Genomic DNA, 20,481 nt, shown 5'->3' on the forward strand with positions numbered 1-20,481 from the left:
GGTTCATCCTGCTTTACGTTCAGATACTACAGTCTTAAGGCATACTCAGCTCAGGCATACTGGAGAGCCTTCTGTTCTGTGAACTCTCGAGGTGGATCTGTCTCCTCTCGCATCACTCATGACTTCTTGCTCCTTGTCTGTCCATCTTTGTAGGATGGGGTGCACATTTACAGCAATGGTTAAGTCACTGCTTGAGATTCTTGCATCCCATATCATGTACCTGGTTAAATTCCCACTTCCAGTTGAGCTTTCTGCTGGTGTGTACCCTGGAAGACAGCAGATGGTAATACAACTACTTGAATCTTTATCACCCATCTGGGAGATCCAGATTGGGTTGTGGGAATTTGGTGACTGACCCAGAGGATGAAGTCCATCCTTCATCTCTGTGCCTTTCAAATAAATAAATGAATAAAAATAAGAAAACAGTGACTATTATCCTGATATAGCTCAGGGGTATTTGAGTTAAACATGGTGAAGAAACTACACTGAACAGAAAGTGTGTCTCACAAGGAAGCATTTTGTCATTTTTGGGACAGTAGATTGGCCCTGCTTATGCAAATAGAGAGTGGGCAGCTGCCTGAATGTGTAAACAGGGTGGAAATGCTGGTGTTCTTAAAGATGCTACTTTTGAAAGTTCAGAGCCTCTTTGAAATTAAAGAGAACTTTCATGGACCTAACATTTTAAACCCTTGGTTAAATAATTAATCACTCACGTATGAATTATAATTTGGTGCAGTGTGCAAATTATACTAAATTTGATTTGCTGATATATTACCAAAGTGTAATAATCAAACACTGTTATATAATTGAAATATGTGTGAAGATACTAGCATATGTTGTCAAGAAGTTTTGTAAGTACAAAATACAGTTCTCTAATAAGAAAAATATGACAACACTTTCTTTTCTTTATGAGGTATCTCTGTTGAAATATGCGATAATATAAAATATAAGTTCAATGGCTATTATAAATTTTATTAATTAAAGCATTTTAAATATATATGATAATTTATCACTGCTTTCCTTACCTTTATTCCATGCATGTGTGTGTGTGTAAATTAATACTATCTTAAATGAGAAAATATTTATCTTTCATAAAATAATTGGTCATGTACAGAGAAAGAACTTAAACATCCAAACAACCAGTAAAATTCTATGATAAAATAGGTTAGAAATTTTCACAGAGAGCTTAAATTTTTACATTTCTCTTGTTAATTGAACTAAAAAGGTATATGTTAACAATGACGTTAACCCAAATATGAAACCTGTGTTACCAAGGAGTACGTATTATTACTTACCAAGCTAGAAATCTCCACTGCAAGCTATTGACTATTTTAAATGACATGCAATCTCTGCTCTTCGCTCGTCCTCCTTTAGAATTTGCTGTTTTCTATTTCACCATCTTTGTCATTAAAAGTTATGCTCTCTGAGGGGCAGAGGATATGTTGGCCCAAAGTGTCTAGCACATAAGTTGACTCATGGTATGATTCTGCAAAGATTTTTCAGTAAACACAAATGTTACTTGATCTTTTCTCTACATAGGTTGGCTAATACATAAACTATAGACCCTCTGTCTTACTGCTCATGCACTGGAAACCACTCATGTCATCAGTTTGCACCTGACAATGCAGAAATTGAATCTGTCTCTGAGTGAATAGGGAAGTGGCAATCACTGCTTTTGTTGTTGGCTGCTTTTTGTTATTGTTTAGATTTAGAGGACTGACGTCTTCTTGCCCCACATATGTTAGACAAGTGTGAGTTACTTGCACTAGGATTAATTTGGACATTCAGTTGGCAACACAGAACTTTCCATGATAGAAGACAGGACAATAGAAATAGATGATAGGGAATACACTTTTAATGTTTTAAAACTGTTGATTAATTGATGCATGAAAGATACTGAAAAGAATTATTTTTGCAAGTTGCAACAAGATTTACATATTTTCTGTATTTGTCAGTTCCTTAACTGCTGATTAAAATAGAGGAAATAAGTATGTTTTTTTATTTAGGAGTTGGATTTAAAGTTTTTTTTTTTTTAATCTTGAGAATAAATAACAAATGGTTATGATAATGTTACTTTACTCAGAAACAGGACTTGTTTATAAAGTGGATTTTTAAAGTATATTCATTTACTGTTGGCATTTTAATTATATAATAGTGCTTGATTATTCCACTTCGGTAATATATCATCAAAGTAAATTTAGTGTAGTTTCCACACTGTACCAAATTAAAATTCAAATGTTGGTAATTAATTCTTTAACCAAGCTTTAAAATGTTAGGTCCATGAAAGTTTGGTTTAATTTCAAAAGGCTCTGAGCTTTTAAAACTAGATGAAAAATTTCATATGTAAATTTTGGAGAATTTTCAGAATCTTGATATTAAATGTGTGCTTATCTGGAAAACTAAGTATAAATTAAATAGTGAAAATGGACCTTTCCAGGCATTTTGATAGTTCCAAAATTATTTTCTTATTCTGTCAACATTAAAATATTTTAAACTAAGTATCATCCCTTGTTTTTGCTTGATATGTACCAACAATAACAAATTATTGTGTTAATAATTTTTTCATTCTTTCACCAATTTTTTAAAAAAAAATATTTATTTTGCTTTATTTGGATAACAAAGACTGAGAGAGGTAACTTAATCCCCACAAAAGGCAGAGATAGGCCAGACTAGAAATCCAAGGACCCAAAGTACTTGGACCATCACCTCGCACATCCCAGCGTGCACATTAGCAGGTGCTGGATTGGAAGTGGAGGAGCTGGGACCCACACCAGGCACTCATAATGGGATGTAAGCATACATTGACATATTAACCCAATATATCAAACACCCACTCATCTTTGAAATACTTTTTATTGATAGAAAGGGAGTGAGTTTCATGGACTTCACACACACACTTTTTAAAATGTAACATTGTTTGCCACCTTACCCTCCCTCCAATCTTCCTTCCTCCTTCCTGATTTGTCTTTGAATTTTTGCAGTGACGTATTTTCACTTTACTTTAAAATCACAGGCTTAACCATATACTATATAAAAAAATTCAATAAGTAAGAAAACCACTGTTCCTCAGGAGTATAGTATATAGTACATAGTTTTATTATAGTATATAGTATATACAGCAGATTGTATATAGCTAGAGTACATAGTTTTATTACAGTATATAGTATATACAGCAGATTGTATATAGTTAGAGTACATAGTTTTATTATAGTATATAGTTTTATTATAAAAATAGTAAGATCTTAAGATGTTAGTTTTGCTAATATATGCTACATTGCCTTTTGTTACTTTATATATTAGTCACTGCAAATCAGGGAAAACATAGGATATTTCTCTTTTTTTCAACTTGGCTTATGTCACTTTATGACATAGGAGCATAATGGTCTCAAATTGCATCCATTTTGTTGCAAAAGACAGGATTTCATTCTTTTCTATGGCTGAGCAGTTTTCTATGATTATATATACCTGATTTTTTCTTTTCACACAGTCTTCAGTTGATGGGCATCTGTGTTGATCCCACATCATAGTTATTATGAATTGAGCTGCTATGCACATTGAGGTACAGGTAACTTTTTCATATGCTGATTTCATTTCCTTTGGGTAAATTCCTAAGAGAAGGATGGCTGGGTCATATGGCAGACTTACTTTCTTATTTCTGAGGTATCTCCAACTGTCTTCCATAATGGTTGTACTAGTTTACATTCCCATCAACAGTATTTTAGAGTACCTTCTCCCCCACATCCTTGACAGCATTTGTTATTTATTTATTTATTTTTTTTGATTTTTGGATGGTGATCATTCTAACTGGAGTGAGGTACAATGTCACTGCAGTTTTGATTTACATTTCCCGGATATGTAGTAATTGTTAACATCTTTTCTTGTATCTGCTGGCCATTTGTATTTCATTCTTTTGAAAAATTTATTTCCTTATCTGATTTCTGAACTGGGTTTTTGTATTACTGAATTTCTTGAGCTCCTTATATATTCTGTATATTAATCATCATTCTTTCATCTGATGTAAACTTTGCAAATATTTTCTCCCATTCTGTCTGTTGCCTCACTTTTGCTGTACAGAGCTTCTTAGCTCAATGTAATCACATTTGTCTATTTTCGCCTGTGCTTCTGGGGTCTTATCCAAAAAGTCCTTGCCTAGGACAATGTCTTCCAGAGTTTCTCCTATGTATTCCTCTATAATTTGATGGTTCCAGGTCTTAGTTTATATCGATAATCCACTGTGATTTGATTTTTGTAGATGGTATGAGGTAGGGGTATAGCTTCATGCCTGCATACAGAGATCTAATTTTCACAATGCCATTTGCTGAAGAGACTTTCTTCGGGGAGTGATTGTAGCTAGTTTGTCAAAGATTTGTTGGCTATAGATGTGTGGATTAATTTCTGTTGGCCTCTAATATTTCCATTGCTCCACATGTCTATTCTTGTACCAGTACCAAGCTGTTTTTCTTGTAACTGCCCTATAATATGTCTTGAATCTGGTATTGTTACCATCTTCCATCAATTTTTACCAATCATTTAATAGTTTCTATGTGGCAAATGTCTTTATCCTCAGAAGAAACGAAAAGCACTTCATGTTCTCAAAAAGCACAAAGTTTAATGGCACAGACAACTGTTAAATCTGTAAACCTTGTGTGGGGTAATATATTACAAAGTCACAGCTATGCTGGGTGCAGGGTAAATGCAAGTTTTGGAAAATGTGAAATTTTAAGGATTTTTTTGGGGGGTATGGATTATAGAATGATGGATAAATTCATGCAAATGAGGAAGGCTATCTAAAAACAACACTGTATTTAGTAAGCTACATGCAATCAAATTTTTAGAATAAAACTGTTTGTTTATTTCCAGTAGTTGAAAGACCATAGAATATATACTAGTTTCTAGAAAAAAATACTAAACCAAAAACGATACAACTGAGAAGACGCAGGGTGGACAAGTGAAGTATAGATCCTTGAATGTTTGTCCATGGTAAGTTCAGGAAGTGAGAATCTGTGGCTGCTGAGTGTCAGACACAGGCGGCCAGGTCCCTTGGCTGGTGATTTAGAGAATTGCTCCCAGACAATCCTCCTCCTGGGGAGACCATCTAGATGTTGTAATGCAAATTTACTTACAGAATACAAAACACAAAAACAATTTTGCATGACACATTGATCAAGTATCTTTAACCCATAGCCCTGCAGAAGAAACACATGTTTCACAAATGTGCTGTCTCCATCAAACACAGGCTCTCCAGCGAATCTGGCAGCTGAAAACGGAAGCCAGTTGTCTTAGAGCAGAATACATTGTGAAACCTTGGTTATTACTCTGTAGTATCATAGAGATTTTGATTTAAATTCTATGTCTTTCTACAAAACACTTGTATTGCATCTTGTATAGGAAAATAGTCAAAATATTTAAAATGCCCTAAAATGTGACTTGCTTGAAGAAAATCTAGAATTTTGCCATTAAAATATATTGGATTTGTTTTTTGTGATTTTGCTATTTCTGTACTGAAACTATTTTTAATTTTTCAAAATTTTTAAAATTTTAGTTTTCTGTTGTTTTGAGAGGCAGAGAGACATAGAAAGTGAGAGAGAGTTCCCACCCACTGATTTACTCACAATTGCTGCAAACACTGGTTGTAATTGGGAGCGGAGCTGGCACTTGAACCCAGGCACTATGATATGGAATGCAGACATGCTAGCCAGCAACTTAACCACTGAGCCAGATTCCTGCCTGATCTTATATTTCTATGAGATCCCAACAATTTACAGGCAAATATTTTTGTGACTAAGCCACTTATGTTACAATGATCATGATGTCCTATTGTTGACCTGCTGTGCCACAGCATTGGACCCTATGACTACTTCTAATTGAATCTGTGAAAATTTATATAATATCAATATTAGAAAATTTCTATTAGTTATATCTCATGCTTGTGAAAGGAAATTCATAAGTTTTTTTAGAAAATTTCTTTTGCAATTTATATTACACAGATCTTGAGGCCTTACATATAACAATTTTGTGCACTTTCAGTTTGTTTTAGAGTTTAATGCCACACATATCCAGTGGGCCTTTCAGTAACATTTTAGCTTTGTCTGTAAAGATAGCTTTGGATAAAACACTTTGCAATGTGCTGAATCTATGTGATAGCCCAATCTATGTTGTCAGAGAAAATGTTTACTTGTGTGTAAGATTTTTGTAAAATCAGCTGCTAATGGCTCAATTCTTATGTGGATTTATCCCATAACATATGCATTGAGATCCATAATAAGTTTCATAATCTTTTCATTTTGTCAAGAGTAAATTTCTTCATATATCCTGAACATTCACCCATTTTGAAAATAACTGATGATCAAATTGGAAACTGTTTCTTGCTCTGCAGTCCTTTTCCTCTACATTTAAGTTTTCTTCCACTTTTTATAACATTCTTTATTTTGAAATTCATCTTTACTGAATTGGTAGCATCATTCACACAAATAGATATAAATATCTATTTTCCATAAGCATAAGGATCAAACCTCTAATCATTTAATTCCTACAAAAACTTGGACCATAGTAGTGTGAATGAGGATCCATGTCATTGCAAGAGATTAATTTGTAACAGCAAAACTGTGAGCAGGGCTGATACTGACAGTAAACTGGCTGGATGAGAGTTCGCTTCTATATTTTGTCAGATGGTGATCTAATTCCTTTGGATCCATGAATATCTTTGCATCTTTAGATAACCCTGGAGGAATAAGGCATTTCAAGAAAGGAAATCTGGATTTTCTGCTAAGAAAGAGGAAGGTAGTATGTCTTTCCAAGTATTAATCTATACAGCAGCTCAAAAGGTAATATTTACTTCTCCATAGTTACTTTTGTTCTCCTTCATTCATTAAGAAAGTCTATGCTTTCTGTACAGTCTGTTAGTGCTATATAGATATGTTCAAGATAGCGCTGTGTATATATTTTCAAGATAGACGTGTTCCATTCTTAGACATGCAGCTTAGAGTTTAGGATGGAGCCAAACAGAAAGACAGCTTGAAACGGAATAAAATACATAATGATCAAACTAAAATACTCACAGAAACGTATCAAGTGAGGTGCAGAAAACACATCACCTATTCTCTCTACACAACACACAGTTGTCACCTGTCTAATGTGTCCCTAAATTCAGAGCTCTTCTTTCTGCTTCAGACCCACGTAACCATTTCCACCAAGGTGTGTTATAGGCACCTTAAATGTAACATATCCATGTATTTCTTTTTTTAGAAAACTTTTATTTAATAAATTTCCAAAGTACAACTTCTGGATTATAGTGGTTTTTACCCCATAACCTCCCTCCTACCCGCAAACCACCCCATCTGCTACTACCTCTCACATCCAATTCTTCATTAAGATTCATTTTTAATTATCTTTATATACAGAAGATCAACTTAGTATATACTAAGTAAAGATTTCAACAGATTGCACCCACATGGACACACAAAGTATAAAGTACTGTTTGAATACTAGTTTTACTATTAATTCGCATATTGCAACACATTAAGGACAGAGATCCTATATGGGGAATACATGCACAGTGACTCCTGTTGTTGATTTAACAATTGACACTCTTATTTATGACATTAGTAATCACCTGAGGCTCTTGTCATGAGCTGCCAAGGCTTTGGAAGCCTCTTGAGTTCACAAACTCCAACTTTATTTAGACAATGACATAATCAAAGTGAAAGGTCTCTCCTCCCTTCAGAGAAAGGTATCTCCTTTTTTTTAAGATTTATTTTATTTATTTGAAAGTCAGAGTCACACAGAGAGGTAGAGACAGAGAGAGGTGTTCTGTCCACTGGTTCACTCCCCAGATGGCCACAATGGCTGGAGCTGCACCAATCTGTAACCAGGAGCCAGGAGCTTCTCCGGGTCTTCCACATGGGTGCAGAGGCCCAAAGACCCGGGACATCTTCTCCTTTCCCAGGCCACAGCAGAGAGCTGGATCAGAAGTGGAGCAGCTGGGACTAGAACCAGTGCCCATATGGGATGCCAATGGTTCAGGACAGGGCTTTAAACTGCTGTGCCACAGTGCTGGCCCCATGGTATCTCCTTCTTTGATAGCCTGTTCTTTCCACTGGGATTTCACTCACAGAAATTTTCATTTAAGTCATTTTTTGCAGCAGTGTCTTGGATTTCCATGCCTGAAACACTCTCATGGGCTTTTTAGTTGGATCTGAATGCCTTAAGGGCTGATTCTGAGGCCAGAGTGCTGCTTAGGGCATTTGTAATTCTATGAGTCTGCTGTGTATCCCGCTTCCAATGTTGGGTCATTCTCTCCTTTTTAATTCTATAAATTATTATTAGCAGACACTGTTCTTATTTATGTGATCCCTTTGACACTTAATCCTATCATTATTATCAATTATGAACTTAAGCTGATTACTTTAACTAGTAAGATGGCATTGGTACCTGCCAACTTAAAGGAATTTGGAGTCCCATGGCATGTTTCTAGCTCTACCATTAGGGGTAAGTCCAAATGAGCATGTGCCAAACTGTACATCTCCTCCCTCTTATTCCCACTCTTTTTTTTTTTAACGAGTTAATTTTCAGGTAAATTTAAACACCAAAAAAAAATTTGTGTGTTAATTAAAGAGTTCAACCAATGGTATTAAGTAGAAAAAGAAAATACTGAAAATAATAATATAGTAAGGTTGTCCTTAACAGTCAGGACAAGGGCCGATCAAATCATTGTTTCTCATAGTGTCCATTTCACTTCAACAGGTTTCCTTATAGGTGCTCAGTTATTTGTCACATATCAGAGAGAACATATGATATTTGTCCCTTTGGGACTGGCTTACTTCACTCAGCATGATGTTTTCCAGATTCTTCCATTTTTTTTTTTTTCTTTTTGGACAGGCAGATTTAGACAGTGAGAGAGACAGAGAGAAAGGTCTTCTTTCTGTTCGTTCACCCCGCAAATGGCCGCTAGGGCCGGTGCATTGCCAATCCAAAGCCAGGAGCCAGGTACTTCCTGCTGGTCTCCCATGCGGGTACAGGGCCCAAGCACTTGGGCCATGCTCCACTGCCTTCCCAGGCCCCAGCAGAGAACTGGACTGGAAGAGGAGCAACCGGGACAGAACCGGTGCCCCAACCGGGTCTAGAACCTGGAATACCAGTGCCGCAAGCGAAGGATTAGCCTGGTGAGCCGCAGCGCCGGCCATTCTTCCAATTTTTTTGCAAATGACCAGATTTCATTTTTTTTTACTGCTGTGTAGCAGTATTCTATAGAGTACATATCTTATAATTTCTTTGTCCAGTCTTCTGTTGAAGGGCATTTAAGTTGATTCCATGTCTTAGCTATTGTGAATTGAACTGCAATAAACATTGAGGTACAGATAGCTCTTTATTTGCCAATTTAATTTCCCTTAGGTAGATTCTGAGGAGTGGGATGGCTGGGTCCTATGGTAGGGCTATATTCAGTTTTCTGAGGAATCTTCAAACTGTCCTCCATAGTGCTTTTCCAGTTTGCATTCCCACCAACAGTGGATTAGTGTGCCTACATCCTCGCCAGCATCTGTTGTAGTTAGTGAAACCTCATTGTGGTTTTAATTTGCATTTACCTGATGGCTAGTGATCCTGAACATTTATTGATGTATCTGTTGGCTGTTTGGATTTCCTCTTTTGAAAAAAAAATGTGTATTTAGGGTCGGCTTGTGGTGCAGTGGGTTAACGCCCTGGCCTGAAGTGCCAGCATCCCATATTAACGCTGGTTCTAATCCTAGCTGCTCCTCTTCCAATCCAGCTCTCTGCTATGGCCTGGGAAGGCAATAGATGGCCCAAGTTCTTGGGCCCCTGCACCCACATGGGAGACCCAAAAGAAGCTCCTGGCTCCTGGCTTCGGATCGGTGCAGCTCCAGCCATTGGGGCCAATTGGGGAGTGAACCATAGGATGGAAGACCTCTCTCTCCCTCTCTGCCTCTCCTCTCTCTGTGTGACTCTGACTTTCAAATAAATAAAATAGATCTTAAAAAAATGTCTATTTAGGTCCTTGGTCTATCTCTTAACTGTGTTGACATATCCAGGTATTTCAAACTTCATCTTGCTCCCATGAATATTTACCAGAAAGTAGAAACAATGAATTCAACTGCAATATTCAGTCTCCAGAGACACTTTTTGGGATCTCCCGCTGTGACATTATTAGTAGGCAGAAGACTCCAGTCCTGATTCTCTCACGCATAGCCATCTCTCTGACTCCACTGCTACCATATCTGATGGAAACACTTAATACTCTCCCTGACTATCCTCCCAACAGGCCAGTCTGCACACTCCTTGTTTTCTGTAGCTTTGTTCACAGTAAAGGAAGCATAATTTTTTTTTTATAACTAACATGTTCCTTACTGTTTATTATCATTTTTATCAAATAAATTCCAGAAATCTGAATGTGGTGTGTTACATAAAGGACAGGTTACCTCCACTTTTGTCATTTGTTCTAATGGAAACATCATCAATATTAAAATGCCAATATAATCATCTACTTGCTCTACTTAAAAGGATTCGTAGGTCATTCATTGCTCTCAGGGTAAAATTCAACATCATTACCATGGCCCAGGGGACTTTGCCCATTCTGTCCTTTCTATGCAACAGCTTCGTTTTTGCAAACACACCAGTTTTTGGCTCACCAATATCATTTTTTATTAACACAAACTAAGCATTTGGTTTATGTACTGGTCCTCAGGCTATGTGTTGCACTATCTGTTCTCAACCCAGTCATGTTTATCACTACCTCCTTGATCTTCCAATCATTCCTGGTAGGACTCCCTTGTCCTTTGTGTTTTCAATGAAATTCAACACCCTTAGGAAGAGTTTTCTCAGACAGGTAGGATTACATCTTTTTTTGCATGTCACATAATCTTTTTTAAACTCAGATCTCTCCTACATGGATAATTAAAGTTTCCATTTGAAATTAGCATGTAACCTGTTTGAAATAAAAAGCAAAGCTGTTTATTTATAAATCACTTGTAGGGAAAATGGACTAACCATGACGTGTAAGGTGATCAATATCACCTACATGAGTTTAGCTGAGAATATGCAAAGAACTCTGTAGTACATGATTTGAGAAAGAACAGTCCAGGGTCATTTAACACAGCTGTGGAATAACTAATCCTAAGGAGAATGACTAGGTCTCTTCAATGTTTAAAGAGGCAAATGGAGTTTCTTGGCCATGATCTATACTTTTTACACACATGTACATTGTTATGAACATTTCAACATTCAGGATGTGGAACAAGCCCATCACTCTTTATTTAGAAATGGGAACAGATCAGTGGTTTCTATGGTTAGAGAGAAGCAATATTCAGGAAATCAGGACGGCATCCATTAAGAAGAGAGTGTAGATCTATATCCTAATTATTGCAGGATCACAAGAAATTATACATATGTCAAGTGCATAGGACTGAACCTAAAACCAAAATCACTTTACTGTATGATCATTCTAAATATGAAATAAAAATTGGAGTGCTTATATGTCTTATTAGTAATACATGAAGATAGGCCTTCCACATTGAACGGACAGAGTGATACAGAGTTCCTAATTTCATTCACCTCAGATACTACTTCTCTGGTGGACATCTGGATGGTTAATTACCTTTCCTCTCAGCTCCATTTCTTATTGTGAAAACTCTAAGAAAAAAACACATCAACATTATCTATTTAAAATGTGTGCTTGTCAGTGTATGACAGAGATGGATGTAGGTCTTAAGCTACCTCTCAAGTCAGCTTTGTTGGGATTTTGGGATTTGGTTTCAGAAGTCATGTTTTAAGGTCAGTTCAAGATTTATTTCTAGATAGGCAATATTACATAGAAATTAAAAATAAATGCTCACACTCCAAATACCTCAGGCTGATTATACTGCTCCTGGGCATTATTTGAATGGCACAAAATCTAAAACTGTTGAAACTTCTCTGCATTTACAGTACTATATTTTATAACGTGTATCTTATCAGTGGTGAGACATGCTATACACTGATGGTAACAATAAAATTAGTATAAGGAGTAAAATATCATAGTTAAGAATACATGTTATTTTCACATTTTTGCTGTGGGTGAATATGTTTTTTTGTTGTTCGTCATCTACTTATGAGCAGACATTTTCTAAGATGTATATTCAGATTTTGTCTTCCAGATTTCCACCCATGGGAGGGGAGGTAATGCCTTTTTAACAATTAGTTCTCAAGTTCTTAATGAATGTGTGTCCCTGTTAAGCAATGGTAATTTCTAATGAATCAGTGAATTATAGCAGTGTATCTTGTGAGAATATAATAGAGTGAAGGAGCAGATATGCAGTTAAATAAGAACCATATAAAGACAAATTGTGGCCGATGTTAGAAAAAAAAAAATATAAGCTTGATTCCTCAAACTCCAAGGTTTCCGCTGAGGTCTGTGTGAATTGTAGTAGATTGTGTCACAAAAATGGAACATGTCGGCAAGAAGCTAGGATGGTTGTCACCAGACTCCCCTCAAGTACTGTGCAACTTTACTAAAAATGATACTCGTGAAGTAATGCTATAACTAGTACTGAAACAGTATTTTTACACTTTGTGTTTCTGTGTGGGTGCAAACTGATGAAATCTTTACTTAGTATATACTGAATCGATCTTCTGTATATAAATATAATTGAAAATGAAAAAAAAAACCTTGGTGTTAAATTGGAAATTACATAGAAAATTAATCAACTTTTTAAAAAAAATATCATGTAGGATCTCTGTCCTTAATGTGCTGTACACAGTATTTTTCACTTTGTGTTGCTATGTGAGGGCAAACTGTTGAAATCTTTGCTTTATATATACTAAACTGATCTTCTGTATATAAAGAGAATTGAAAATGAATTTTTATGTGAATGGAAGGGGAGAGAGAGCAGGGAAGGGGAGGGTTGCGAGTGGGAGGGAAGTTATCGGGGAGGGGGGAGGGAAGCCATTGTAATCCATAAGCTGTACTTTGGAAAATTATATTCATTAAATAAAAGCTTAAAAAATGATACTAAAATACATAGCTTACTGTATAACCAAGTATGACTTTGAAAATACCAAATCCAAGCAAACTTACCATTATAAAAACTAGTGAAAAATGTACATAGGAATCTTGAGGGAATGGTATAATCGTCCCTAAATAGTTCCCACATGTTATTTGCTACGTGAAAAATAAGTCAGAAGTCACGTTTGGCACCATTCAAAGCAGAATGTGCTCTTGTAGAATCACTGCATCTGCTGATAGGCAATGATGCTTGACACAGTGCCCTCAAAACTTGACGGCCTTCGGTGATAACCGAGTTGTTATGCCTCTTCCAGGATTCTGCACTTAATTTAAAGATGATGCCAGACTGAATCGAATGGTGGATTTCATACTGCAGAGGAAAGAATGCCAAAGCAGCTTACAAACCATTTTGTTAAATAGTTTTCTTTTTTTTTTTTTTTCACGTGCCTTAGGACCATTTGTACTTTCTTTTTTTTTATTAAACTTTTATTTAATGAATATAAATTTCCAAAGTACAGCTTATGAGTTACAATGGCTTCCCCCCTCCCATAACTTCCCTCCCACCCGCAACCCTCCCCTTTACCGCTCCCTCTCCCCTTCCAATCACATTATGATTCATTTTCAATTCTTTTTATATACAGAAGATCAGTTTAGTATATATTAGGTAAAGATTTCAACAGTTTGTCCCATATAGCAACACAAAGTGAAAAAAATACTGTTGGAGTACTAGTTATAGCATTAAATAACAGTGTACAGCACATTAAAGACAGAGATCCTACATAATATTTTTTTAAATTAATTAATTTTCTATGCCATTTCCAATTTAACACCAGGTTGTTTTTTTTTTTTTCATTTCCAATTCTCTTTATATACAGAAGATCAATTCAGTATATAATTAGTAAAGACCTGATCAGTTTGTACCCACACAGAAACACAGAGTATAAAAATACTGTTTCAGTACTAGTTATAGCATCACTTCACAATGGACAACACATGAGTTGCCATGGCTATGGAAGCCTTTAGAGTTCGCTGACTTTGATCTTATTCCGATAGGGTCATAGTCAAAGTGGAAGTTCTCTCCTCCCTTCAGAGAAAGGTACCTCCTTCTTTGATGGCCCCGTTCTTTCCACTGGGAGCTCACTCACAGAGATCTTTCATTTAGGTCTTCTTTTTTTCTTTTCCATGGTATCTTGGCTTTCCATGCCTACAATACTCTCATGGGCTCTTCAGCCAGATCCGAATGCCTTAAGGGCTGACTCTGAGGCCAGAGTGTTGTTTAGGACATCTGTCATTCTATGAGTCTCCTGTGTATCCCGCTTCCCATGTTGGATCCTTCTCTCCCTTTTTGATTCTATCAGTTAGTATTAGCAGACACTTGTCTTGTTTGTGTGATCCCTTTGACTCTTAGACCTATCAGAGCCATCAATTGTGAGCTGAAATTGATCACTTGGACTAGTGAGATGGCATTGGTACATGCCACCTTGATGGGATTGAATTGGCATCCCCTGGCACCTTTCTAACTCCACCATATGCGGCAAGTCCGATTGAGCATGTCCTAAATTGTCCATCTCCTCCCTCTCTTTTTCCACTCTTACATTTAACAGGGATCACTTTTCAGTTAAAATTTAAACACCTAAGAATAATTGTGTGTTAATTACAGAGTTCAACCACTAGTACTAGAAAAACAACAACAACAACAAATACTAAAAAGGATAAAGTATTACATTGTACATCTAGAGTCAGGGCAAGAGCTGATCAGGTCATTATTTCTTATATTGACCATTTCACTTAACAGGTTTCCCCTTTGGTGCTCAGCTGTCACTGATCAGGGAAAACAAATAAACCATTTTGTTAAATAGTTTTGTTTGTCTCATACCTTGTTACTGTAGAGTAATGCAGGGTTACTCCTCTCCTCTCCTTTCTCTCTCTCTCCCTCTCCCTGTCTCCCTCTCTCTCTCTCACATCCTCTATCTCTGTGTCACCCTCTTTCCCTCTCCCTCTCTGTCTCTCTCTCATTCTCTCTCTCTCTCCCCCTTTTTTCTTTCCCACTCCCTTCCTTCCCTCCTCTCCGTTTCCCTCTCCCTTTCTCACTCACTCTCTTCCTTCTTCCTTCACTGCTCCTCTCTCTCTCTTTATTCCTCTTTCTTGTTTGCTGGCACTGGTGAGATATTTAACTTCCTGATTATGACTATACCATAAAGCTTATTTTTAAAACTTGTATTTATTTAGAAGTGTTATAAAGTAGTCTATTACTTACTTTTCAAAATATTAAATTGATGAATTTATCCCAGTTAAGTATGGTTTCCCTCCACAGAATTTATGACCCTTTAAAACATTTGTATTATTTTCCTTTGCCATTTCCAGGAAGGATTAAATTTTAAAAACATTTAGGAAAATAGGTATTTCAAAATCTAAGTTTTCTTGATAAACACCTCATAAGCAATATGATACATACATTTATGATAACACTTAATAATTTGATATACAACACAAGGGTGAGCCGCCCTTGTACTTGAATATGATTATAACATAAGTCACCACCTGAATAACCGATCACACCTTAGACTGATGAACTGTTACACCTAGAGGCACGCTGCTTCTACTTGATTGAATGACACAGACTTAAAGAAAATACACAGCACAAGGTGTTCTGAAAGATTCTCCCTTTTTACCTGTGATAACTAAAATGTTGTCTATCTATAAATATGTATGAGTTCCTCTTTTAGTTTTGATTTATTTTTAGTTTATATTATGAGGAAAATTTATATTGAACTTCTCAGTTATTTTCTAAAATCAGTTTCATTTCTTTTTCGCTGTTTAACCTCAAACAACACAATTTATGTGGCCGAACAGCATTCTCCATTTCTTGTGAAGCAAATTAAAGCAAATGCTTTACTTTTAGTTTATCTAAGCTATCTCCATAAACAAACAGACAATTCTGTCTCAGCTGGCACAAAGAGATAGCCATCTATGTGGAACTTTTTGTGCCCCCTTATTATTGGCATTATTAAAATTGTAATGCTCTAACTTAAAGAAAACCATTCAATTAAAAGTCATCATTTCAGAACTTTGATACACAGTTTGTATCTCTGATTCATAAAGCTATTTGTAGAAAAAAGTAGGTGTGAACATTAAGGAAGAGGTAAATCAGTTCCTGTGCAGGGAAATTGCTGGAACTTGGCTCCTTTCATTCAAAGATACAACGTTAACTATAGTATTAACAGTGTATCTTTGATGACAATGTCCTTGACAATCTAAAGCAAGTGTTGTGTCAATGACCTGTTACCTTTTGTCATAGTGTCTCAATGAAAATTCAAGATGCCATTTTCATTTGTACAGAGTATTCAAATGCTCTATTCGTTATGTAATGAAATTGGTATTTTAAGATATTATAAAATTAAAATATATTTAGTGCGATGCTTTTTTATTGAATAAGAAAGTTGATATTAAATATTTTTCAGAGTTGTGAAGATGCAATGCATTTAATATCTTTTTTTGAAATTAGATAATGCTTCCTTGGTTTACAGATGAACAATAGCGTGGAGCTTAGATGCTTCCAGGTAGTAGAAATGTTTTATTTAACTTTTGATTGTTATATTCATCCTCTTCATTACTAAAATGTATTTAATACATACTATGGGTGATACCTGTTAAATGTCCCTTTACATATAATTAGATATTGTATCTATCTTTAATGGTTATACAAGCAAAGCAAAACTTATGTTGATAAAACAGAGCATTAGATTTTCAGCCTATGTATCTGAATATAGAAAGATGTGTTACTTCATCATACTTTGGAATGTACATGTATACATATGAGATTATTTAGCAAACAAACTCCAAGAACCTATGTATCTAAGCAAAATTTGTAGTTAGTTTCTTAACTGCTTTCTTCAATGCAGTATGCTTATGTCTGTATATTTTCATTCTATAGCACTGTAAGCATCTTGAGCAGATTTATACTCATTTAATTTCGTATACTACATTGTTGATAAATTATTTGTATTTAATACTTGCAAAATAAATGTAATTTTAATGAAGGTACCAGAGAACATGCTGCAATTGAATTAATTTGTTATGTGAAATGTAACGATTATACCATGTGTTTAAGCCTTTATGGTTCTTCTATGTGTATTCATAGTAGACCTAAAGCTCCTATGTTATTTATAAAATCCTTAAGCTTAAAGATCTTTTTAATCTATCATTTATCTTCACTATTAAATTAGAGAATATTTTTCACTGATATAGCTTACTGTAAGAATAAATTGAATAATTTGATCATAGTTTATATTGCATAAAGATGCATTTATTTAACACAGGATATATTTCTAACCATTTTCATAGCCACCATATCATTCTCTATCCTCCACATGTCATAATTTAAATTACACAAAAAGTTTTTGCATTTGTTAGATATATTGGTATCCCAACACATTCAATAACATAAATTCAATGGAACCTCAAGTGACTCCTGTAATGAAGGAGGAATTGCTATGGCTTAGACCAAGACTGAGTAAAAAAGGTGTAGTGCCTTTGAAAAGTTATTAAGGATGTCTATATGGTCATAGTAGAACATTAAACCAGGCTTGGTAGCCTTCTGATTGTAGGACTCTGTAATTTCATAACCCATGTGTCTATGAAGCTACCCTGAGTTAGAAGAATCCCAGAGAAAAAATACAGGAAGAATAACAGAAAAGGCTGATTTTATTGAATATTGTAAACAAGAGCCCTAATTAATTCCCCCATTTAAATGTGACTCTCTTCAGAATATTAAGGTTGAAGGAGGAAAGCAATCAAAAATGTGTATCATTTGATGCAATCCCAAATGTTAATTTTGGCTTTGACTGCCTGTGCTTCCGGGAATCTTTTCCAAGAAGTCTTTGCCGATACCTATATCTTGCAGGGTTTCTCCAATGATCTCTAATAATTTGATGGTGTCGGGTCATAGATTTAAGTCTTTAATCCATGTTGAGTGAATTTTTGTGTAAGGTGAAAGGTAGGGTTCTTGCTTCATGCTTCTGCACATGGAAATCCAATTTTCCCAGCATCATTTATTGAATAGACTGTCCTTGCTCCAGGGATTGGTTTTAGATCCTTGATCAAATATAAGTTGGCTGTAGATGTTTGGATTGATTTCTGGTGTTTCTATTCTGTTCCATAAGTCTATCCATCTGTTTCTGTACCAGTATCATGCTGTATTAATTACAACTGCCCTGTATTATGTCCTGTGAATGCGATTGATCTTAGAAGTTCTTCCTCAGCCGTGGCGTTGCCTGTGTATACAAAGGCTGTTGATTTTTATGCATTGATTTTATATCCTGCTACTTTACCAAACTCTTCTATGAGTTTTAATAGTTTCTTAGTAAAGTTCTTTGGATCCCCTAAATAAAGAATCATATCATCTGCAAAGAGGGATAGTTTGAGTTCTTCTTTCCCAATTTGTATCCCTTTAATTTCTTTTTCTTGCCTAATAGCTCTTGCTAAAACTTCCAGAACTATATTGAATAGCAGTGGTGAGAGTGGGCATCCCTGTCTGTACCAGATATCAGAGGAAATGCTTCCAACTTTTCCCCATTCAATAGGATGTTGGCCGTGGGTTTTTCATAAATTGCTTTGATTGTATTGAGGAATGTTCCTTCCATACCCAGTTTGCTTAGAGTTTTCATCATGAAAGGGTGTTGAATTTTAGCAAATGCTTTTTCTGCATCTATTGAGATAATCATGTTTTTTCTTCTGAAGTTTGTTAATGTGGTGTATCACATTGATTGTTTTGTGAACATTGAACCATCCCTGCATACCAGAGGTAAATCCCACTTGGTCTGGGTGGATGATCTTTCTGATGTGTTGCTGCATTCTATTGGCCAGAATTTTATTGAGGATTTTTGCATCTATGTTCATCAGGGATATTGGTCTGTAATTCTCTTTCAATGTTGCATCTTTTCCTGGCTTAGGAATTAAGGTGATGGTGGCTTCATAGAAAGAATTTGGGAGGATTCCCTCTTTTTCGATTGTTCTGAATAGTTTTAGAAGAATTGAAGTTAGTTCTTCTTTAAATGTCTGGTCGAATTCAGCAGTGAATCCATCTGGTCCTGGGCTTTTCTTTGTTGGGAGGGCCTTTATTACTGTTTCAATTTCTGTCTCAGTTATGGGTCTGCTTAGGTTTTCTATGTCTTCCTGGTTCAATTTAGGTAGGTTGCATGTGTTCAGGAATCTATCCATTTCTGATAGATTTCCCTGTTTGCTGGCATACAAGTTCTTGAAGTAATTTCTGATGATTCTTTTTATTTCTGTGGCGTCTATTGTTACATTTCCTTTTTCATCTCTGATTTTATTGATTTGGGTCTTTTCTGTTCTTTTTTTAGTTAGTTGGGCCAATGGGGTATCAATTTTGTTTATTTTCTTCAAAAAACCAGCTCCTCATTTGGCTGATTTTTTGTAATTATTATTTTTGATTCAATTTGATTTCTTCTTCTATTGATTTCTTCTCTGATTTTAATTATTTCTCTTCTCCTACTAGATTTGGCTCTGGTTTGCTGAAGATTTTCTAGATCCTTGTAATGAATGAGATGGATTGAAAGCTCATTTATTTGGTGCCTTTCCAATTTCTTGATGTAGGTACCTATTGCTAAAAAATTTCCTCTTAACACTGCTTTTGCTGTATCCCGTAAGTTTTGGTATGTTGTGCTATTATCCTCATTTAATTCCAGAAAATTTTTTATTTCTCTTTGATATCTTCTATGACCCATTTTTCATTCAGGAGCATGTTGTTCAATCTAAATGTGTTTGCATATGCTCTAGGGATTCATGAGTTGCTAATTTCCAACTTCATTCCCCTATGGTCTGAGAAGCTGCATTGTATGATTCTAATTCTTTTGAATTTGCTGAGACTTGCTTTATGGCCTAGTATGTGGACAATCCTAGAATAAGTTCCATGTACTGAAGAGAAGAATGTAAATTCTTAATTGGATTGCATCAAATTGAGAAGTTTCTGTACTGCAAAGAAACAGTCAGGAAAGTGAAGAGGCTACTGACAGAATGGGAAAAAAATATTTGCAAACTATGCAACAGATAAAGGGTTAATAACCAGAATCTACAAAGAGATCAAGAAACTCCACAACATCAAAACAAACAACCCACTTAAGAGATGGGCCAAGGAACTCAACAGACATTTTTCAAAAGAGGAAATGTGCCAGGGGATTCCAATACAATCCCATCAGGGTGGCACGTACCAATGTCCTCTCACTAGTCCAAGTGATCATCTTCAGTTCACAATTGATCACACTGATAGGTCTAAGAGTCAAAGGGATCACAAAAACAAGACAAGTGTCTGCTAATACTAACTGATAGAATCAAAAAGGGAGAGAACGATCCAACATGGTAAGTGGGAGACACAGCAGACTCATAGAATGACAGATGTCCTAAATAACACTCTGGCCTCAGAATCAGCCCTTAAGGCATTCAGATCTGGCTGAAGAGCCCATGAGAGTATT

The sequence above is a fragment of the Lepus europaeus genome, chromosome 9 (genome assembly GCF_033115175.1).
Source record: "Lepus europaeus isolate LE1 chromosome 9, mLepTim1.pri, whole genome shotgun sequence".
NCBI lineage: Eukaryota > Metazoa > Chordata > Mammalia > Lagomorpha > Leporidae > Lepus > Lepus europaeus.